General features: G+C 38.9%; 1 pseudogene across 1 annotated transcript; it reads left to right on the forward strand.

Moving 5' to 3' along the window:
• Positions 1 to 427: 427 nt before the first annotated feature.
• On the forward strand, positions 428 to 973 carry LOC308495085 (large ribosomal subunit protein uL22-like; annotated as a pseudogene). Its single transcript has one exon. The product of its transcript is annotated as a large ribosomal subunit protein uL22-like (transcript).
• The last annotated feature ends 24,122 nt before the right edge of the window (positions 974 to 25,095 follow it).

Here is a 25,095-nt window from a genome sequence, read left to right on the forward strand (position 1 = left end):
CAATGAGAAGAAGTAAGTACTGCTCAAACTCCTATTCGTAAGTTTTCTTAATTGTGGTAAAATATACACAACATAAAAGTTACCCTTTTTTAATTGTATAGTTATTAAGTACATTCACATTGTTGTGCAATCATCACCACTATCCACCTCCAGAATTTTTTCATCATCCCACACTGAAATTCTGTACTCATTAAAAATGAACTCTTCATCCCTCCTCCCCCTAAACCCTGTAACCACTATTCTAATTTCTAGCTCTATGGATTTGACTATTCTAGGTAACTCTATAAGTGGATTCATACAACGTTTGTCCTTCTGTGTCTGGCTTATTTCACTTAGTATGTCTTTAAGATTCATCCATGTTGTAGCATGCATCAGAACTTACTTCCTTTTTGCTCTTCCCATAAGCAGCCTGAGGTAACCCCTGAAAATGGTTTGCTATTCACTTCACCCAGAGAACTCCACAAAATCATGTAAATTGAGAGGTTCAAATCTATGTGTTTATTTCAAGAACTCTCATGAAACTGCCCAGGCCATCAAGGGTATGCATATATGAAAAGCCACCAAGCATCTAAAGGATGTCATGTTACAAAAGGAATGTGTGCCACTCCATCATTACAATGGTGGAGTTGGGAGGTGTGCCCAAGCCAAACAGTGGGGTTGGACACAGGGATGGTGGCCCAAAAAGAGTGAAGAATTTTTACTGCACATGCTTAAAAATGCAGAGAGTAATGATCAACTTAAGGGTTTAGATGTAGACTCTCTGGTCATTGAACACAGCCAAGTGAACAAAGCTCCCAAGATGTGGCACAGAATTTACAGAACTCATGGGTGGATTAATCCACCCATGAGCGCTCCCTGCCACATTGAGATGATCCTAATGAAAAAAGAACAGATTGTTCCTAAACCAGAAGAAGAGGTTACACAGAAGAAAAAGATCTCCCAAAAGAAACTGAAGAAACAAAAAATTAAATGATAATAAAAGTAAAAAAAAATAAAGTAAAAGAACATATAATCCTAAAATTTATATGGAAACAGAAAAGACCCCGGATAGCCTCGGCAATCTTGAGAAATAAGAACAAAGTGGGAGGTATAACGATACCTGACATCAAATTATACTTCAAGGCTACAGTAATCAAAACAGCATGGTACTGGCATAAAAACAGACACATAGACCAATGGAATAAAATACAGAGTCCAGAAATAAATCCATGCCTATATGGTCATTTAATCTATGACAATGGAAGAAAGACTTTACGGTGGGGTAAAGACAGTCTATTCAATAAATGGTGCTGGGAAACCTGGACAGACACATGCAAAAAAATGTAGCTGGACCACCTCCTTACACCATATACAAAAATAAATTCAAAATGGCTTAAAGACTTAAATGTAAGATCTGAAATCATAAAATTCCTAGAAGAAAATATAGGAAGAAACTTCACAGACATTACCAGGAGTAAGATTTTTACTGATATATCCCCTCGGGCAAGGGAAGTAAGAGAAAAAATAAACATGTGGGATTACATTGAACTAAATTTTTTTTTCACAGCAAACGAAACCACCAACAAACCAAAAAGGGATCCTAGTGAATGGGAAAAGATATTTGCCAGTGACATATCTGATCAAATTTGGGTTAATATCCCAAATTTATAAAAAACTCACTCAACTCAACTCCAAAAGAACAAACAACCCAATTAAAAAATGGGCAGAGGACATGAAGAGACATTTTTCTAAAAAGGACATACAGATGGCAAACAGACATATGAAGAAATGCTCAACCTCACTAACCATCAGAGACATGCAAATATAAACCACAATGAGATACCACCTCACCCCAGTCAAAATGGCTATCATCAATTAATTAACAAACAACAAGTGTTGGTGAGAATGTGGAGAAAAGCGGACCCTGGTGCACTGTTGGTGGGATTGCAGATTGGTGCAGCCACTATGGAAAACAGTATGGAGGTATCTCAAAAATCTGAAAATGGACCTACCTTATGATCCAGCAATTCCACTCCTAGGTATCTATCTGGAGAAATCCAAAACTCTAATTCAAAAAGATTGATGCACCCTTATGTTTATTGCAGCACAATACACAATAGCCAAAACATGGAAACAACCGAAATGCCCATCAGTAGACGACTGGATTAAGAAACTGTGGTACATTTATACAATGGAGTATTACGCAACAATAAACAAGAAAAAAATCTTATCATTTGCAACAACATGGATGGACCTAGAGAACATTATGTTAAGTCAAATAAGTCAGACAGAGAAAGGCAAATACCATATGATCTCACTTATATGTGGAATCTAAAGAAAAGAATAAATGAATGAACTAATCAGAAACAGTTTCAGAGACATAGAGGAAAGTGTGAGGATTGCTAGATGGGCGGGGGGGTGGGGATGAGGGGGAAGGTGAGGGGATTAGAAAGCACAGTCAGTAACCACAAGATTGCCATGGGGTTACGAAAGTAAATTTGGGGAATGTAATCAATAATGTAAAGGTTTTGTAGGGTATCCAATGGACACTTGTCTCGTTAGGGAGACCACCTCAGGGAAGATGTAGATGCCTGATCACTGCACTGTACACCTGAAGCTGAACAATAATGAATATCAACTACAAATTTATATGTATATATATATATATATATATATATATATATATATATATACACACACACATATATATACTTATATATATACACTATGTATGTAGTTACAAGCAGTGGAGTACAGCATTAGGAATAGAGACAGTGGAAATTTAATGGCTGTGTGCGATGTCAGGGATAGTGGATGGGGGTAGGGGGTTGACACAGTGTGAGGGATATGAATGGTAAATGTCTATTACATTGTTTTGTGCATCTGAAACTAATAAAAAAAGCCTTCCTTTTTTAATGAATATTTTCTTATTAGTTTCAGGTGTACAAAGCAACATAATAGACATTTAAATTCTTCATAAAGTGATAACCCACCCCCCAATTTCCTACCCCTCTGACATCCTATATAGCTGTTACAATACCATCGACTATCTTCCTTATGTTGTATTCCACATCCTGTGACTTTATATACCATACATTTAGTTATAGTTGACATAAATATTATTCTACTTCAGCTCTTCAGGTGTACAGCACATTGGTCAGACATCCACACAGTCTATCATGTGATTCCCCTGATAAGTCCAGTGCCCATCTGGCACCTTACATGATCTTTACAACATTGTTGATTAGATTCCCCATACTGTATTAACTACCAATTTATATTTCTTAATGCTTTCACCTTTTTCACCCTGCCCCCAACCCCATTCCCATCTATCACCCTGATACATCTAGTACTTATCTGGCACCATACCTAGTTATTACAATATTGTTGACTATATTCCTTATGCTATACCCTATATCCCCATGACTACTGTATAACAATTTGTACTTCTTAATCCCTTCCCCTTTCATCCATCCTTAACCTCCCTCCCATCTTAAAGAAGTCCCTCTAAACGTCCTTGTAATACTGGTTTGGTGGTGATGAACTCCTTCAGCTTTTTCTTGTCTGGGAAGCTCCTTATCTGTACTTCAATTCTAAATGGCAGCCTTGTTGGGTAAAGTGATCTTGGTTGTATGTTGTTGCTTTTCATCATTTGGCATATTTCGTGCCACCCCCTTCTTGCCTGCAAAGTTTCTGTTGAGAAATCATCTGACAGTCTTATGGGGGCTCCTGTGTAGGTAACTAACTGCTTTTCTCTTGCTGCTTTTAAGATTCTCACTTTGTATTTAACCTTTGGCATTTTAATTATGATGTGTCTTGGTGTGGGCCTCTTTGGGTTTATCTTGTTTGGGACTCTGTGCTTTCTGGGCTTGTATGTCCATCTCCTTCCCCAGGTTAGGGAAGTTTTCTGTCATTATTTCTTCAAATAAGTTTCCGATTCCTTGCTCTCTGTCTTCTCCTTCTGGATCCCAAATGTGAATGTTGGTACACTTGATATTGTCCTGGAAACCCCTTAAACTCTCCTCAATTTTTTGGATTCTTTTTTTCTTTTTTCCGTTCTGGTTGGGTGTTTTCTGCTACCTGATCTTCTACATCGCTGGTTGGAGCCTCTGCTTCATCTAATCTGCTGTTGATTCCCTGTAATATATTCTTTGTTTCCATTATTGTGTTCTTTATTTCTGACTGGCTCTTTTTCATGCTTTCCATCTCCATTTTTATGAGATCATTGAGCATTCTTATAACCAGTGTTTGGAACTCTGTGTCTGATTGATTGCTTATCTCTGTTTCAGTTAGTTCTTTTTCTGGAGCTTTGTTCTGTTCTTTCATTTGGGACATGTTTCTTTGTTTCCCCATTTTGGCTGCCTCCCTGTGTTTGTTTCTATGTACTAGGTAAGGTTGCTATGTCTTCCAGTCTTAATAGAGTGGCCTTATGTAGTAGGTGTACTGTAGGGTTCAGTGGCACAGTCTTTCTGGTCACCTGAGCCATGTACTCCAGGTGTGTCCCTTGTGTGTGTTGTGTGCCCTCTTCTTGTAGTTGAGCCTTGGTTGATAATTGCACATCAATGTGAGGGAATGACCCTTAGGCTCACTGGTTGTGAGGACTGGCCTTGACTACAGTGGAAGGTTTGTTGTGCGGGGGTGATCCTACAGAGCAGGATCTGCCTCAGCAGTACTCTGGTGCCTGCCCAATCGGCCCCTTGGGTGTGTAGTACTTAGAGGGGGCTAAGTGATACTCCAGCTCATTTTGAAGCTGGCCACTTTCAAGTGCCAGCCCCAGGACCACCTTGGAGGGGATCTGCTGTGGGTCTACTTCAGCCACAGCCTGTGCCCCACCCGGGGCCACGTAGTGGGAGCCGGAAAGAAATCTGTAGATGTCTGCCGCCCGTGCTATGTTCGGAAGCACCTTTCAGAGCTCAAGCTGTGAACCAAGGCTGGCTTCCACTAGTGCCAGCTTAGGCCTGCTCAGCCAGAGGTACAGGACATGCTCAAGTCAGATGCTGCTTGTCTGGGTTCCGCAAACCTTTGAGAGACCTTAGGAAAATGAAGCTTGAGCCAAGGCAAGTAGCCACTGAAAGCAGCCTGGGTGTGCCCGAAAGTTGGGCGGGGCCAGGTCTCAAATCTCCAGGGCATGGCGAACAGATGGCAGAGACTCATAAATGGGGGCTGCCTGTGTTCACGCCGAGACGTGGGAGGGCTCAACAAAGAAACGATGGCTTCCACCAGCTCCTCCGTCTAGTCTAGGAGAAAGCTGCCTCTCCAGCCCCCGTCCCAAGCCAGACAACTCAATTCCCCACCATCTATCTCTGCCTCCTTTCCAGTTGTTGCCCCAGCTCCGGAGCTCAGAGTGAGTGATTCCACTGGTGGTTAAGTCTGCCTGCAGTCCCTTTAAGAGGAAAGACTGTATGTGCAGCCATACTGTCTCACTCAGTCACAATCTCCGCTGTTTTTCACAACCAAAAATTATGGGGACTTTTCTCCCTAGCACTGGAACCCTGGGCTGGGGTTGGGCTGGTTTATCTCACTCATTTAGGAGTTGGGGGAACCCCCACAGCCGAAATAACCCTCCCAACCTTTAGTGGTCACACATGGATATAGGACCAGGCGGTTCTGTGTTCTGACCTTCCTACCAGTCTGGAGGTGGCTTCTTCTGTAAGTCCTTAGTTGAAAGGCTTCAGTTCAGCTTGATTTTAGGTGATTCTCAATAATGGTGGTTTTGTAGATTAGTTGTAATCTTGATGTGGTTGTGAGAGAAGGTAAACGCATCATTTACCTACTGTGCCATCTTGGTTGTCTGAGAACTTCCTTTTTTAAGGCTGAATAATATTCCATTGTATGTATATTCTATATTTTCTTTTTCTTTTTTTCTTTTAAAAGAGTTTTATTAAAAACATAGTTGGCATACAATATTATATTACTATATTTTCTTTATCCCATTTGGGTTGTTTCCACCTTTTGGCTATTATGAATAATGCTTCTATAAATATTGGTTTGCAGATATCTGTTCAAGTTCCTACTTTTAATTATTTTGGGTATATACTTAAAAGTGCAAGTGGAATTGTTGGGTTATTGGATAATTCTATGTTTAATTTTTTTGAGAAACTGCTATACTGTCTTCCACCTTGGCTGCACCATTTTATATTTCACCAGCAATGCACAAGTGGTCCAGTTTCTCCACATTCATAACAACACTTGTTCTTTTTTTTTAAATAATAGTCATCTTAGTATATTTGAAGTGGTATTTAATTGTGTTTTGATTTGCATTTCCATAATGATTAGTCATGTTGAGCGTCTTTTCATGTACCTCTTGGTGATCTGTATATCTTCTTTTGAGAAATGTCCACTCAATTTATAAAGAAATAAAACATAATTCTCAGTATTCCTAATGTTTTAAATCACAGAGTAGTAAATAAATATTCATTTTGCAAGTTTTTTTCATTTTCCCATACATCTATAAACAATAGGAGAGCATTTAATGTTTGGCAATAAATTTTAATGGTCATTCATGGAGCAATTTAAATTCCCTCATTTATTATAAAGAATGCCTTGCATGCTTTCAGCTTGCAGAGCCATTTTTGGTCCCCCACTACTATGCAAAGTGAGGATTTCCTTTAGAGTGTTAGATGAGTGATAAGGGATATGAAAATAACGCAGAATGAGGGAATATAGAGTGATGGACTGTAATGGGATAATAGGGTATTTATGTCAGTTGTCAGGAAATGCCACTCTGGGAAAGTGATATTTGAGTAGACAGAGTGAAGAAGCCAGCCATATCCCTGCCTATGGGAAGAGCTTTCCAGACTTGGGGAATAGCAAGAGCAAAGGCCCTCAGATAGGAACCTGCTTGGCCTGTTTGAAAATAGTGAAAATATCAGTGTGGCTAGAGCATACTGAAGGAGGGGAAGAGTGGTAGCAAATAAGGATGGAATGGTAGACAGGGGCCATATCATGTAGAGCCTTTTTGTCCATAGTATGCAGTTTGGATTTTATTCCTAAGTGATTGGAAACCATTGGAGGGCTGAGAGTGATGTCACGTTAGTGCACAGGGCATCTGATTGTTTAGGCATGAGTTCCTATAGGGAGAGAAAAGGAGAAAGTGAGGATACTAATGATTAACTTTATCTACTTCATAATTTGTCTACTGGCCAGTCTTGGCTTGAGAATGAAAAGAGAATAAAAGACTAGGACCTATTCATAGTAGTATTGAGTGTCCTCTTTGTACCAAGGAGGCCTCTCATCTCTTTCAGTCTCACTAAGAGACTCCTAGAATTTTCCCAAGAGACTACCAGTACAAGGAACTTATCACCTAGACATGGAAGATTGAGGGTTCTTAATGAGGGGAGCTATGAGCAGGCATCAGTGCTCCCAAATTTCCAGAGAATCAGCAGCCAGATTTCTCCATATACCAAGCCAGGTTCACAAACCCACAATCCCACGGGTAAGGCAGAGAGTACAAATGAGTGAAGCTGGTCCAGGCAGACTGCTGAGATGGCAAGCTTGTGCCCTACCCAAAGAGGATAGCCACTAGCAACTCCTGCTAGCTATCACCATGAGGAAATGTTACCCCAGGAGACAAGATCTTTAAGAGAAGCAGGACATCCAGATTACAATCCTGGTTTTGAGTAATTTAAAATATTTAACACATCATGCAGGCTATATATAATTGTGTCTGTGACCTTTATGTTGTTATTTCTGATTAAAGGACCTTGCCCCTCAAACATCCCTGCACCATTTCCTAAGAATATTCATGCAGAGAATCAGAACGGTTGTCTTTCTCCAACTCATGTGTCTTGCAGAAGGAAATTACAATTCCCCTTTGATTAACTAAAATCTCAGTGTCTTGGAATTTTTTTGGTGACCTTTTAATTCCAAGTTTAATGCACCTTGACCACTTAAAAAAACCCTTTTAAAACTCCTGGATTTGGCACAAAACTCTGGACTAGGCAGACATTGTTATTTAGCATCTAAGTATCCATTGTTTTCTCAACACTCTAGAAACCCTTAAAAGATATGGTGTCTTCATTAAGCAACTTGATACAAAAGGTAAGAAACGTCATCAATATCATTGATTTACAAGGCAGGAATTCACACAAAACACTTACATTTGCTGGATTCTTATTGTAGAGAACCAAGAAGAGCAAAGCAAATACAGAGAGCATTTTGATTCAGGATTAAGTAAAATTTTTTCTGTTGAACTTTCCAAGAAAAATCTATTGAAATATTTGCAATATTTAAAAATTGTATACATGAAAATTTTTTGCACTCCTAGAAAAGCTCCATAATTACTGCAGCATTTTATTTTCACTTATCTGTTTCTCATTTGTTTCGAAGAAGAGAGAAGTTTAAATGGAATTTTGTAATTTGAGGTTATGATATGAAAGCAGAGAAAATTATATCAATCTTTCAGAGTTTGCTTTTTTAAAGATTTTTTTTAACTTTTGAAAAACATTCAGTCAATTATCTATCTTGAAAACAGAAAGTTTCATATCTTAAAAAATCCCCATGATTGTTACTCTTCTAAATTCAAAAAAAGCTGGGGAAAAAAAAAACTGAATAACTTTGTTATAGTACCTTAAACAGCAGTGTCTATTTCTCAGCATTAAGTTAGATGGAAATCTGCGGTATGTGTTTCTGCCAGAATCTTCATTTGATGTAGATAATTTTTTCTCAAATTATTTAATTATTACTTCTAAGAATATCAACATCTCATCTGCTTAGTTGGCTTCTGTAGCAAAAGTAGCTTCAGAGCTTCAATAAATGTTGGCATAGCTCAAGCTAATGGAAAATGGAACACGTCCCCAGCCTCAGAAGTTGGACAGCCCTGGTCCTCTTACAGGGATAGACCAAGAGGCCAATTTCTCACTTCTTCGGAGTATCACTAGGAAAGGACAATCTTTCTATGTTTATTTTAGGGACATGTGAAGACTTACAGGAACCCAAGGATGATCTGATTTAATTTAGTGAAGGACTGATCCTTCCCATATCCCATTTCTAAGATGTTTGCCCTCATGACAGGTGGAGTTAAGATCCCTCCCAACCCCAGGAGGCTCCAACTCTACCTTTAAAGCCCTCACAGCTCCCACTTTATTTAGTCAATGAATGAGTATTGTAAGATCTATCAGTATATATGGCACATGGCTCTGGAATCCAAAGAATATTTTGCACTTTCACAGAATTTCATTCATGGGGTAAAGAGAAAAGCGGCCATCTTGTGCCACACACCTCACAGAAAAAATATGGTGCTGATATATGGCATATTTTCCCTAAAACAGAACTGAAAGATTTTTGAGCACAGGTGGATTTAGTTTTTGATTTTGTTATTTTTTTCCCTTTGTTGAACAGTGTCCTGTGAGATAAAAAGTGACAAATACCAGCCTGATATTGCAGAAGAAATCAAGAGGGGTGAATGAGTATGGGGGGAGGAGAGTCTCTACAATGTCTGAATGAATTAATGCAGAACATTGCTCACAAATGTAAGGATCCGGGTCATGGGGCAGAAACTAATTTCTTCTTAGCATTGTTAGGAGACTTTATGATGGAGAGTTAACACTAGCATGCATTGCCAAAGGTCAGGCCAACTGTGAGTTTCCTATTGTTGCCACAAGAAATTACTACAAACTTAGTGGTCTAAAACAATACTAATTTATTATTTTACAGTTATGGAGATCAGAAGTCCAAAATCGGTCTAACTGTACTAAAGTTGAGGTGTCAGCAGTAGTGGTTCCTTTTGGAGTCTCTGAGGGCAGAATCCATTCCTTTGCTTTCTCCAGTGATTTTTAGAGGCTGCCTGCATTCCTTGGCTCATGGCCACTTCCTTCATCTTCAAAGCCAGCAATACTGGGTTGAATCCTTCTCACATCAAATCACTCTGACATTAACTCTCATGCTTCCCTCTTATGACACTTGTAATTACATTTGACTCACTTGGATAATCCAGGATAATCTCCCCATCTCAAAATGTTTAATCACATCTGCAAAGCCCCTTTTTCCATGTAAGGTAACATATTCATAGGTTCCCAGATTGGGGTGTGAACATCTTTGGGGGCAATTATTCTACCTACCACACTAGCCACACTGCAAATTTCAATGGGCTCTAGGGATGGCAGTTCAGCAAGTAAACATTTATGATTTCTTTTAAAGAACCAAGTTTATGGCACCTCCTAGGGACTCCTGAGTTACCTTTGCCTACTGTTACTTTTCCCAGTATAGGGCCAATCTTGTTTTACAGATGGTAAAACACAAGCCCAAAGAGCTAAATGATTATCTCCAACAACCCTCCAGTGTGATCAAGACAAGCATAAGTCTGGAACATGAGCTCTTGATGTTCTGCCAGCTTGTTTCTCACCTTTCTTCAGTGTTTCCTCTCCAGGAACTGTGTCCTAAAGAGATGTGGGAGAGGGGGAATGGTACAATATTGCATAGCGTTGGGCAGGGTGGGGGTTGAGGATTAAGGGAAATGACATTTGTAGACAAAGCAGTCACACGACTGTTGTACTTCTAGGCACTGCTTACCACTCTTACACAGACTTTTAAAGAGGGTCCCAGAGGGTAAGGGGGTGGGGGGTGGGTGATGGGGGTAAAGGGGATCAAATATATGGTGATGGAAGGAGAACTGACTCTGCGTGGTGAACACACAATGGGATTTATGGACGATGTAATACAGAATTGTACACCTGAAATCTATGTAAATTTACTAACAATTGTCACCCCAATAAATTTAATTTAAAAAAATATGGGTGACAAACAATTGCATTCTTAAGTTAATAAACAAATTATATACATGACAAATTACAACTATGGATTATACAATCCTTATTACCATTTATAATATAGAATTTTTAAACATGTAATAAACAAGCTTGAAAGTAAAAAAAAGAAAAAAAAAGAGGGTCCTTCCACAGTGCCTTTTAGACTTTAAGTTGGGTGATGATACTGGGCGTGTTTCGCTTTAAGTGTGTATAATAAGGTATTTGAGGCCACATATTTCCTTGGTATAGCAATAGAGTAAAATAGTTGAGAACTAGAACCAGTTTGGGGATCAGACCTGGGAGGATCATGCCCCAGTTCAAGTACATACCAGTGGATAGGTGACTACTGGAAATAGCACCCATTTCATGGACTAGATGTGATAAGTGAAGAAGCTAATCCACAGAAAGTGGTTAGCATGGTGCAAGGGTATGATAAATGATAGCTGCTATTATTATTATATTATCAGTAGTAGTAGTAGTAGTAGTAGTAGTAGTAGTAGTAGTAGTATCTTTATTAGGACGAAAGGTGGCCCCTGCCCACCTTCCTGGTTTCAACTCCTACCACTCACTCCTCTCGTCCACTGTACTCCAATCACACCAACCTTCTTTCTGACCCTCAAGCAGGCTGTGAGAGTCTTTGTATTTGCTATTCTTTTAACATGGAACTCTTCCCCCAAATATTTACAAGATTACCTGTATCTCATTATTCAGGCCTTAGCTCAAATATTACCTCCTAGAAAATTCTTCTCTGACCACCCCAAGTAGAGTAGCCACTCCCACATTCCCTAATCACACCCAGTACTTTCTTTTTCTTTTATTCCCCTAGGGGTTGATGATTATTAAGTTGAAATTACCTTACTCCCTTACTACCTTTCCCCTTTTCTATAGAATTTAAGCTTCTTTCATTCAGCAGTGTTATCATGTTCATTGATACATCTCCAGCACCTAGAACAGTGCCTGGAACATGACAGGTGCTCAATGTTTGCCAGCCAGCTGATTAACTGATAATAGACTGTCATCAAAACACAGATCTTAGTTTAGTATATTAATTTGAATCAATATGTTAATAGTTTTCTATTAACCCATTCCCCCTCATTAATTACATCAGTCTCTCTGATGGCTCCTTACTCTCCCCTTTTCCTCCTTTTCATCTCATTCCTTCAGGGCCATAAGAAATGCTCTTTACTCCTTCTAAGTACTTAAAAAATTATAGGAGAGTACTCATAAAGTCCAAGAAACTTACAAGACTCAAAGAATGAATCATTACTGGTGAAATTTTACAGGCCATTTTTGTTTGCTAGGGAACTATTTTTTGTCCCTTTGCCTCCCTAATCTAAAGCACAATTGCACAATTGCTCATAGGCTCATGAATGTCAAGGGCTTGTCCAACTCTGTCTTATCCACAGAGCTTGGCACAGTGATTTAAGCATACAAAAAGCATTCATAAATGCATATGGCTTGAATGGGGGATTCTCCTACCTACTCAGAATTGGTTGAAAGGAATGCAACTCAACAGTGCACAGGGAAGAACATAAAAATCCTGCCTTAGGTCCTGGAAGACCTTCTCATCCCTCTCAGAATCAGGCCAAGGCCAGCTGATCTGCCAGTGGAGAGGGGGCTCCAAGAGGGTTTGGGTGGGTGAGTGCCCTGTTCCTAGGCCTTGTCTCCTAGGACTTGAGGCTTGTCAGAGCTATTGGAGTCCTCATGTCACAGTCAAGAGCTGTCAACAACAGGTGTCTCATTTGAAAAGAAGAGAAATACCATTGCTATAGGCAAAAATCTTGGGACCATAGAATTTCAAAACTGGAAGGGTCTTTGAGAGTTATCTCTGATCCATCCTTCCGTATTGATTAAATTTACTAGTACACAATAACCCAGTAGTGGAGCTGGACACAGAACTCAGGACTAACACCCATTGCCTTGTTGTGAGGGAAGAAAAGGACATGAAGTGTGTAAGGCAGTTTTCTCATACTCAATCATCATGTATGAAGACTCTCAGAGGACAAATGTAATGCTATGTAATTAGACATGCATGCCATTATTTCACGCACATTATATATACTTTATTTCACACACATTATATACATACATATGTATGTATGTATGTATATATATAAAGCATTCATCAACATTTCAACTTAATATAGCTGGAAAATAGAAAAATATGTTTAAGTTTTTGATCTCAAAATTCTTACCCCCCAAAGAAATCCTTATTCACCATATGGCAAATGTTTATACTAAGTTAATATTCAGGGTGCGTTTTCACTCCAGTAAACAGTATTGTTAATGAGTGCTGGGTTATATATTAAAATATACAGATTGGCACACATTTATACTTGGGGCTGCTACAGGACAGTCTAGAACAGATTTCAGGAAGACAAAATATTGTTGGCAAATATACCCTTTCTCCGTCTCATTCCTCTCTCTCCTCTCCTCTCTTCTATACTCCAAACTTGCTCTTCCCCCAAACATCTCTTAGAGACACAGTGAATGCAGTCTCCCTGGGAAATGTGTCAGCACTGCTCAGCAGTGATTTTAGCTACCTACAAAATCCAAGCTCTTTAAGACTATCTTGAATAATAAAAACATTAGCTTTGCAAAGTTACTATATATTTCTTTCCTTAGAAAACTAAACATTTTTTTTAAAAAGCTATGGAACATAAATGGTTAAAAAGTTACCTCCCTGTTGTTTCTACAATTCTTAAGTCATTTATTTATTTTTCATGGATGTGGAGGTAGGGGTGATAGTATTGATTCTCTGTTCGGTAATTTTTAGAATTTTCAGTGTGTCATTCTTTGACTGTGTGTGTGTGTGTGTGTGTGTGTGTGTGTGTGTGTGTGTCTCCCTTTGGAAAAACAAAAGATGGGTTTCCTTGCTCACCATGGAAAAAATGTAACATATGACTCAATCCCTTCCTAAGAGCACAGAGAACCCAAAGCAGGAGGCTTAGATCAGGGTGGTGAGGAAGTTTTGTCATTTCCAGAAGGAAGCATGAGTCATAGTGTGCGACATTTTGAGAGGCCTGAATCAGGGCTGTCGAGGAAGTCAGTTCTCAGACAATTTAACTTAGAACTACAATGTAATTTAATTAAATGCCTTCAATATCTTGTCTTTCTTCAAAATGGCTACAGACATAGATGTTCCAATTATTTCCCTTCAGGAACAGAGAGTAATTTAACAGTTGAAGAAGTCCCCTAATCTACTTCTGAGGCAATCAAGCCTGGACATTATAATTAATATATATCTTTTAGAAAAGAGAAAAGAGAGTGGGTAAGCGAGGGAGGGAGGATATTGCTCTAAAATCTATTAATACATGAAGCATGGTTAAGTTAAATTACATTGTTAGAAAAAAATTATTATGGACAGCTAAGCATTTTCACAAACATCCTTTGTCTTTTTGAGGCCAAAATGTACTTGAGAAAAATACCTTTTCACACACTCAAATTTCTCATTGCTATGAGATTCTGTCTCCTTTTGCAAAGCCTCAATGCCCAGAAAGGTACCAGAGGGCTGAGGAACACTCCATGTAACCATTCAGAAGAAGATGGTCATGGGTGGGGTTCAGAGGATAAGAAGAAATGCTGCTCTTTGGGGCTGAGACAGTGGTGGCACTGGGTTGAGGTGGGAGCAAGCAGGGGAAGAAGTGCAGTGAGAGCAAGATGGGATGCCTTTTCAATACTGGTTTTGAACCATTGCTAAGAGGTTTGGGGTAAAATAAATTAGAAATGTTTTAAAATTAGACACAGCACAGAAAAATCTTGATATGTTACGGTTTCAGGGGGCTTATGATTCAAAGGCCTAATAATATTAATTATAACACGGTCTGATAATCAAATAGATTTGGAGTGAATTCAGATAGGTAACATTGGGTTCTGTTCTGCTCCTAAACCTCCACCAGTATCTCCCTGAGGCTTGAAAGCCAAGAAGGGCTTGATTAGCACGATAGTTTCCTGTGGTTTGTTTCACTCTCCAATAACCACTTAGGGGGAGACAGCTGTTGTTAGGCCTGGGAAAATGTGTTTAGGGGCAGTTACAGCCCTTGGCAACACTAAAAACATGTGTATACTGGAAAAGAAGAAAGAGGAACACGTGTTACGCATCTAGAAATTTAGAAGATAGACATGCACATATACACACAATATGAGGCATGAGGCTTTGAGATCCATTCGACATACCAAAGTATGGCAAGAACTCCTCACCTTCTATATGTAGGTGGTAAAGAGACATTATTAATATCAGGACTTTTGTAAAAATTTCCCTCTGACTAAGGTTTAAACTAGGTTAGGACATGTTCTCTGGGGCTTTCGGGGTGGCCCTTTGCCCCATCAAACTTCCTAGAATTCAGCAGATCACATGATCCTTGCTCCTTCAAGATACCTTGGTGCTGTCACAGAACGTATGGTGGACACAGGCAAGATGGAAAACCACTGAATATATGGTCAGAATGCCTAGTTTCAACTTTCCAGTTTGTCCTTGCAAGCTGTGAGCTGGAAACTCTCAGTCTGGGCTTCAGTGTCTTGATTCCTAGAAGTTGGGATCAAGATGGCAGGGTAGCAGCAAAGACCCAATGTAATAAGTACTGAGCAGTAAGGGGGCCTTTCTCCTTCTAGACCATTCTTCTTTTCCTCCTCTTAGTCCATAAAATAAGTATTTCTCAAGTCTGTCCCCTACCCCCTTCTCTTCCAACACTGCTGTAGTTCAGACCTTCTTTCTTTTGTACCTGAACTATTTTCAGGAGGCTCCTACCTGAGAGCTCCCACCTCAATCCTTTGCTCTTGCTGTTTCCACTTCCTGACATACTCCTCCCCAGCATGCCCACATAGTTTGCTGCTCCCCCCAGGCCTGTTCAAATGTCAGCTCCTCAAACAGGCCTTCCTCAACTGTCGTGTAAAACAGAACCCAGCCCATCCTCGAAAACCAATGTCCTTTACCCTGTTTTATATTTTCCATAGCATTTATAATAAAACTCTAGAATTATTTGGTTACTTTTATGTAAATAAATATTTCATTTTAGAATACTTTTAGATTTACAGAAAAGTTGCAAAAATAGTACAGGGAATTCCTATATGTCCCTTACCCAATTTCCCCTGTATTTAGCATTTTACATTGCTATGGTACATTTGTTACAACTAATACACTACTATTAACTAAATGTCACTCTTTATCCAGACTTTCTTAGTTTTCCTCTAATGTCCCTTTTCTGTTTAAGGATCTCGTTCATCCAGGATACCACATGGCATTCATCCTTACCTTCCTCTAATCTGTGAGAGTTTCTCAGACTTTCCTTGTTTTTGATGACCTTGATAGTTTTGAGGAGTCCTGGTCAGGTGTTTTGTAGAATGTCCCTTACTTTGGGTTTGCCTGAAGTTTTTCTCATGCTTAGACTGGGGTTATAGGTTTTTTGGGAGGAAGGAAATAGAGGTAAAGTGCTCTTCTCATCACATCATATCCAGGATAGACTATCAATAAGATTTATCACTGTTGATATTGACTTTAAACATCTGAAACAGTGTCTTTCAGGTTTTTCCATTGTAGTTACTTTTACCTCCCTTTCTATATTCTACTCGTTGGAAATATGTCACTAGTCATAGCCTACACTCAAGGGGTGGGGAGTTAAATTCTACCTCCGTGATGAGGGAGTATCTACCAAAATTACTGGGAGTTCTTCTGTGCAGATTTGAGTCTTTTCCATTTATGTATTCAATCATTTACTTATATCAGTATGAATTCATGGATATTTGTTTTGTACTCCGGGTTACATTCCAATACTATGTTATGTATTTTTGCTCAAATTATTCCAACTTTGGCTATTGGGAACTCTTTCATGAGGCGCTGAGATTCATTTGGGATATTAAAAGATGACAAGAACTCCTGACCTTCTATATGAAGGTGATAAAGAGACATTATAAATGTCTCAGAGGGACTTTATAAATGTTTCCCTCTGAGTCAGGTTTAAACAAGGTTAGGACCTGTTCCCTAGGGTTTTTGGGGTGGCCTTTGCCCCATCAAACTTCCTAGAATTCAGCAGATCACATGATCCTTGCTCCTTCAAGATACCTTGGTACTGTCAAGATACTTAGCTCCTGTGTTGTTTTGACAGCTGCCATTGTTTTGTTGTTCAAATACTTAGTTTCTGGGTGCTACAAGATGTTCCAGGCTCATCTTATATATTTCTTTACCCCCTAGAGTAAGCATTTCCTCAAGAAGTCCCAGTTTCTTTTATTGGAGAATGTTTTTAGAAAACAAGATCTTGGTGCTCGGTGTGTTTGTTGCTAATGGAGTGTCTTGGCTTCTGGGCCCTTTCAGAGGACAGACCTAGGAAATATATACGTGTATGCAAACCCATGTATGCACTCATCTCTATAATTATTTCTGTATCAATCAATTTGTATTTATATTAAGCTAAGCATGAGTTTACACTGATGTCTCTGACTCTAATCCAGTACCACATGGATCATTCTAGCCTTTCTCCTCGCTTATCTGTAACCTCCTTCACCAATAGTGAGAAGCCTGGCTCCCACCATCCATTTATTTATTTGCTCATCACAGTATACATATACAACAATGTTGGAATTGTTAACCCCCATGATAAACAACTTTACCAACTAGAGTAAAATGTTTATATGCAGTCCCTTTTGTCTTTAGTCTTACAGTGTATAGTGAAAATACCACTTGTCTGTTATTTAGGTCATCACCTTTTGTTCAATCTCTTCAGTGAGGTTATGTTTTACATTTGTAATACAGTTAGATTCTTTTGTTATAGTTTGTATTCCATCCTGGGATCCTCCAACCTCCTGGTTGATGTTTTTTAAATTTTCATATGTTAAGGTTCACTCTTTGTGCTTTAAAGTTCTGTGGGGCTTGACAATTGCATAGCATCATTCATCTTTGAGGTCTAACAATTAAGTTCAAGAACACATCCTAGAAAAAATGCTACGTACCTCACTGCTGGATATCACTACAGTCACTTTCGAAGTACTCCCCTTGGGAAGCTATGCACCAACGCCAGTGCCTAGTCCACCCTTCAAAGCAATTTTGGAACTCTTTCTGGAATGGCCATCAGAGCTGTCATCGTATTACCCTTGATGTCCTGAATGTCATCAAAATGTCTTCCTTTCAAGATTTCCTTTATCTTTGGCTAAAGAAAGAAGTCATTGGGGGCCAGATCAGGTGAGTAGGGAGGGTGTTCCAATACAGTTATTTGTTTACTGGCTAAAAACTCCCTCACAGACAGTGCCGTGTGAGCTGGTGCATTGTGATGCAAGAGCCATGAATTGTTGGCGAAAAGCTCAGGTCGTTTTAGTTTAACTTTTTCACGTAGCATTTTCAGCATTTCCAAATAGTAAACTTGGTTAATTGTTTGTCCAATTAGTACAAATTCGTAATGAATAATCCCTCTGACGTCTAAAATGGTTAGCAGCATCATTTTGACTCTTGATTTGGACTGATGGAACTTTTTTGGTCATGGAGAGAACTGGCTGACTTCCATTGTACACTTTGACATTTTGTTTCAGGGTCATATTGGTACACCCATGTTTCATCACCAGTGATAAAATGGCCCCAAACATCATCTTGCCTTTCCAAAAGGTCTTAGCAAACATCAACTCTCCTTTGCTTTTGTTCATCGGTGAGCTCCTTTGGGACCATTTTTGCACATGCCACGATTTTCAGTTAAGATTTTCCTGTTTCTCTATTGATGTTTTTTTGATCTGCTATGCTTCTCACAGTCAGCTGATGATTTTGACGCACAATTCAATGAAATTTTGCAATGTTTTCATCAGTTCTACTCATTACTGGCCACTCTGACCTCTCTTCATCAGTAATGTGTTCTCTCCCCTCAGAAAAACGTTTAATCCATTTGTACACTGCTGTTTTCTTTAGGTCATTATCCCCATAAACTTGGACTAACCTATCCCTGATTTCACTTCCACTCTTTTGAAGTTTAATAAGAAATTTAATGTTTGTTCATTGCTCTTATTCAAGCTCAGACATTCCTGTGACATCACACAAAATAATGCAACACAATAATGAGTGCTACTCAGCAAGATACTGCCAAATGTCAACACAAATATAGCTGTGAGACACTGATATACCAAGGTTATAAAACCTTACCTAGCTGTTTGTACAGTGCTGCCAATGTAGGCGCATGGTGGAAGTTCTCACACTTAATTGTCAGAACTCCTATATAGGGTTAAGCACTTTCAGATATCTAGTGGGGGTCTTAGAACATATAACTTGCAGATAAGGAGGACTACTATAATTTTCTTCTGTGTGTGAAGGAAAGGGGTGTGTAGGAGTGTGAAATTATGTGCATTGGAATAGTGACTTAAAAACTGAACATAAAAGAATGGAGAGGGTTTTGATGAGAAAAAGATGGTGGAAATAGCAATCTGGAAAGAAGGAATAGCATAAACTAAGGCTTGGGGACAAGAAAAGGTACAACTTGTGTAGGGATGATAGAAAGCTTCTGAAATAGAAGTGCAACTGAATTTCAAATGTTATAACATTTTTACTTAGCTCAGCACAAGGCAATATTTAAAGATGCAGGTGGAATGTGAATTAATGTGCACAGGTACTCACTGTAGATGCCAACTCTGGGTGAACTGCATTAAATGGGTTCTGGTGTTCTCAAAATCAGTCCTGGTTTTACCAGGGAAAAGCTGTGTTAGCATGTGTAGCATTCTTTACCATAAGAGAGATGGATTGATAAAGGGACTTGAGTAGTTTCTTTAGTGGAGAAGATTTCTTTAGTCTGAGGAATGTATGAATATCAAACCATCTTGGCCAAACACTATGCATTCCTGGACTCATAGAATCCCTTTGTTTGGAGCCTATTTTCCTTTGGCTGTGGCTTGGCCTCCCATGGAGGGCTGCCTACAGGAATAGAATATGCTGGTGAGGGAGCCTCAATAATCTCCATCCCTTTAATTCTGATTTCCAAAAGCACACTAATAAATTCCCTTCTTGTATACACTGAGTTGATGAGAAGCTACCCTGGATAGACAGATCCACTCTCAGTGGAATGTTGAGTCAGGTTTCTAAGCTGCCAACAAGGAGGTTTAGTCTTCAGGCTGCACCTGTGATCCAAGGCATTAAATGGATGCACAGTGGTATAGTGGCTGAGTGCAGGCTCTGGAGTGAGTAGCCCATCTCCACCATTATGGTAGTAACTTCTCCGTGTCTGTTTCCTCATCTATAAAATAGGGATAATGACAGAACCTACTACATAGGATTGTCATGAGGATTAAATGAGTTAATAAAAATAAAACCCTATAAGAGTACCTGGCACACAGAAAGTGTTAAGTGAGTATAAGCTATTTGTATTGTTCAGTCAATAGAGACATCCAGTTGATAATAACTCCTATAATTCTCAGACTCATTCTTTAAGATGACTATGAATATCTCTGTTATTCTTTGATTTTTCTCAACCCAAGATACATAAAACCAAGTCTCATAATAACCAAAAATCAATTACCACCCATCTTCCTGGAGGAAAATTTCACTTGAAGATTTAAGGCAAAAATAAACATTTTTTTTATTTTTATTTTTTTTAATTTATTAGTTTCAGGTGTACAAGACAAGGTAATACTTAGACGTTCATCATTTATGTCCCTCACACTGTGAACCCCCCTCCCCCCATCCACTATCCCTCTGACCTCACACTGAGCCATCATATTACATATATAAAATTATAGTTGGCATTCATTAATGTTTAGCTTCTGGTGTACAATGCCATGATCAGGCATCCACAGTATCCCTGAGGTGGTCTCCCAAATAGGACGCATGTCCATCGGATACCCAACAAAATCTTTACAACATTATTGAATATGTTCCCCAAATTAATTTTCAAAAAACCCTGAGGCCATCTTGTGGTTACCACCTGCTTCCTAATCCCTTCACGTTTCCCCTTCTCCCCAACTACCCCCCTCCCCGCCCATCTAACAACTCTCGGTTTTTTCTTTGTGTCCCCAAAACTGAAAAATAAACATTTTGATATTAATGTAAACATATTGCATGTGGAATAAAATGCAAATTTTACACAAGTGTTTATTGTAAAGCATAAAACTTTCAAGAAATTTCTTGCTTGCAGCATACCTAGGACTTACTTCTAGAGTTCTGGAGCTATGAGTTTGGTTTCCTCTCTCATTGAAGGTATTTGATTCTGAGAAGGCAATTTCATTTCTAAATCCTTTGGTACTGCCTCACTGTAGTCCCCATTTCAGACAAGACAAAATAATAAAATACGAAACTGTTGCTTGCTCAGGAAACATTTCTGTATATTAACAAAATCATAGAATTAATGATAATTAGAGGATAGCCAGATCATTGAAAACTTCATAGTGTCCTAATCTATATATTATTACTAGTTGTTAAGGTAAATATTTTAAGCAGTCATGCCCTTGCCTTCTTAGATATAACAAGGTGAAATGAAAGGATACATACATGTAAACATAATTATTGGAGTCAACAAGAAGGATGAGGGGGAAAAACACATAACCACTGAGCAGAAATAAGAGTTATTTAGCTCAAAACAACATATGTAGAATAGATCCATGTCCTTTCTCTAAGGGATGCCATCTGCTTTGGGTGTCAAAGATGGAGGAGGTGGGTAAGACTAGATGGCAAAGGAAAGCCTGGCTACCCAAGCGTCTGATTTGTGTTCTCTCCATTTTCTTTTAGTGTGTTTCTTCTTCCTCCTAGACAACCAGTGCCTTCAAGCTTTCTATCCCCTGTTCAGCTTATTAGAACCCTGCCTTAGCTGCAAAACTTATAACCTCACCTACATTAAAGAATGTATGACTAATAAAAGCTTACCATGGTATCTTTACTAAGAAGTTTGCCTTTTAAAACGATAATGATTGACTTTTCCCTTCACCCTTCCCCCTATCCCCAACCCCCTCCCCCCCGCCCATCTAATAACTCTCGGTTTTTTGTGTCCCCAAAACTGTTTCTGATTAGTTCATACACATATTCTTTTCTTTAGATTCCGCATATAAGTGAGATCATATGGTACTTGTCTTTCTCTTTCTGACTTATTTCACTTAACATAATGTTCTCTAGATCCATCCATGTTGTTGCAAATGATAAGATTTCTTTTTTCTTTATGGCTGCGTAATACTCCATGGGGGCTGGGGATGGGGGCAAGGGTGAAGGGATTGGGGGGCCGTGGTGACCACAGGATGGCCTCAGGGTTTTTTGAGAATTACTTTGGGGAACTTATTCAATAGTGTTTGGGGATTTTGTTGGGTGTCCGATGGACATGTGTCCTGTTTGGGAGACCACCTCAGGGATGCTGTGGATGCCTGGTCATGGCATTGTACACCAGAGGCTGGACATTAATGAATGCCAACTATAATTTTATGTGTATAATGTGATGGCTCGGTGTGAGGTCGGGGTGGTGGTGGATGGGGGGAGGGGGGTTCACGGTGTGAGGGATGTAAAAATAAAATAAAATAAAATAAATAAAAAAATAATAATAATGATTGACTTTTATATTTGATTATTTTTTGATATTTATTTTGATAATTTCAGATTTACAGAAAAGTTGCAATAATATACTATTTACTTGAATTCACTGATTGTTTACATTTTGCCTGATTTGCTTATCATTCTCTTTTTCTCCATATATGTAGTTTGTTTTGTTTCTTTTCCTGAAACTGAGAGTGAGTGGGCAACATCAAGCCCCTTTACCAAATACTTCAGTGTGCACTTCCTAAGAATAGTATAGCAATCAAATTAGGAAATTTAACATTGATATAATGCTATTATCTAATCCACACTCCATATTCAAATCTCACAATTGTCCTATTGTCCTTTATAGCTATTTTGTTTTGCCTAGTCCAGAATTTGATTCAAGATCATGCATTGCATTTTGTTTTCATGTAACCTTAACCTTCCTTAAACTGGAACAGTCCGTCAGCATTTCCTTGCCATTTTTTTTATATTAACATTTTTGCAGAATCCAGGCTAGTTATTTTGTAGAATGTCCCTCAATTTGGATCTGTCTGGTGTTTCCTCACGCTTAGATCCTCTGAGATAAATACCACAGAAGTGAGGTTGTGCTTCGCCAGTGCATCATATTAGGGGGCACAAAATGGTGATCCTTTGTTAAAGGGGTGTCTGCTATGTCTCCCCACTGTAAGGTTATTACTTTTCTTATGGCAATTAATAAATGAAATGGGGAGCTTCTTTGAGACTATGTAAATATGTTCTTCATCCAACTTCTATTCATGAGATTTAGCACCTGTTGATTTTCTAACTTCATCACGCCTTCTACATTTATTAGTTGGCATTCTATTCAGGAAAAGCTTTCTCCTTTCATCCATTTATTTATATCAGTATGGACTCATGAGTTTTATTATATTCATTGGGTGATAATCCATTACTGCAATTATTTTAAATCTCAAATTATCCAATATTTCACCAGTGGGAGCCCCTCCAGGCTGGCTTCTGTGTCCTTTTGATAGGTCCTTATATTTTTTGTGCACTTCCTTATTTTATTATACAACAAAATATTTCAGGATTGTCTTATGCTTTCTATGCCTCAGCCCTGGAAGCAACCATTTCTTCAAGGATCCCTGGTTCCTTTTAATGAAGAATATTATTTAGAAAACAAGAGATGATGCTAGACATATTCACTATTACTGATGTGTCAGTGTTTCTAGGTACTCTCAGAAAATAGAGCTAAGAAATAAGGCATGTACATGTATACACACAGTATGGGCACACACATAAACATCTATACATACAGACAGAAAGTTGCAATTTTGGTTTAAGCCAAAAGAATGAAACATGAGCTCAAATTCTGTTCTCTAACAAAGGCAGTGGAAGATGGCATATTAAGAAGTATCTTTTGGTGACTCTGAAATCACACTATGGTGATGAAGTTCTATGCCTGTGAGTTGACCTGGAAGTGAATTTTAAAGCCTTGTTTCCATTCATTTGTATCCAGTCATCAAACACTCTGCCAAAGGAGATAGGGTGATCAGATGCTTTGAAAGAGTGGGCAGAGTTGACAATGAAACAGGACGGGCCTTCGGTACCTAAGAAAAAGTGTGGGCAAGCTTGACAAATGGAGGCTCTCTCTCAGGAAGTAGAAAAAAGAGAAGGAAGGTTGGAAGACTGGAAACCCACAAAGTCATACAACAAGGAAAATGAGAAGGGGGCATGAAAATATTTTAGAAATAAGAAGGCTGTATCTATGTCAGAGCAAAACTGCTGATGAGTTTAGGAAGCCATCTGTTTCAGGTGAACCATCCATCTAGCCTCATAGTGCAGAAGTGAGATCACATATCTTATGAGATATGCAATCACATATCTTAGTATGTGTTTATTATTAATTTCTTTGACTACCTGAGGACAAGTAGTCACCATGTCTTATTCAACTCTGTACCACTGTAGACTTACTACCTTGTAGTTATTCAAGAAATGTCTGCTGAAAGTTTCTTGTTTTGGTTTCCTTAGAACATTTAACATGTCCTTAACTGGCACTCATAACTTTTGAGGTAATAATTGTAATTTAATTTTATTATAAACCTTTAATTTTGTTCATGGCAATATATCCAGCAAAAAGAATGATTGTTTACATCTTAGACAAAGGGGCTGCCTTTGGAAAATGAAATGCACTAAGATAAATATTAAGTTCTATGTTCAAAACACCTTCCCATTTGAAAATATTCCAGGTGCAGAGGGAGACTGTTGTGCTATGATAAGAAGAGCTCTACAGTGGAAGCCAGTGTCATCTGCCTAGCAGCTCGTAACTGCATGATCTTGAATAGGATCCATAACCTCTGGGACTCAATGTGCTTTTATATAAAATGAGAGTAATAATGCCAGACTGCTAGGGTCTGAATGTGTCTCCCCAAATTCATATGTTGAAATACTAATGCCAGTTTGATGCTATTAGAATGTGGGGCCTTAGGGAGGTGTATAGGTCATGAGGGTGAAGCTGTCATGAATGAGATTATTGCCTTATAAAAGAGACTCTATGAGATCTCTAGCCCCTTCCACTGTGTGAGGACACAGCGAAAAGGAGTTGGCTATGAACTAGGAAGAGGGTTCTCATTGAAATGTGATCATGCTGGTGCCTTGATCTTGGACTACCCAGGCTCAAGAAATGTGAGAACTAAATCTCTGTTAATTATAATCTACCCAGTCAGTGGTATTTTTTTTTTGTAGCAGACGGACAGTTTAAGACACTGATTTATAGAATAGTTATGGAAATTAAATCGAGTAATGCATGCTGAAGGTAGTGCAATCTCTTTTATGCTTTCCATGTTCAGTTGGAAGGGATGCTGGGGGCTACAGCAGGAAGGGGTAGCGGGGACATACTTGGGATGGGCTTGGCCACTGCAAAGGAAACTCTCCTGA

This window comes from Rhinolophus hipposideros (genome assembly GCF_964194185.1).
Source record: "Rhinolophus hipposideros genome assembly, chromosome: X".
In the NCBI taxonomy this organism is placed as follows: domain Eukaryota; kingdom Metazoa; phylum Chordata; class Mammalia; order Chiroptera; family Rhinolophidae; genus Rhinolophus; species Rhinolophus hipposideros.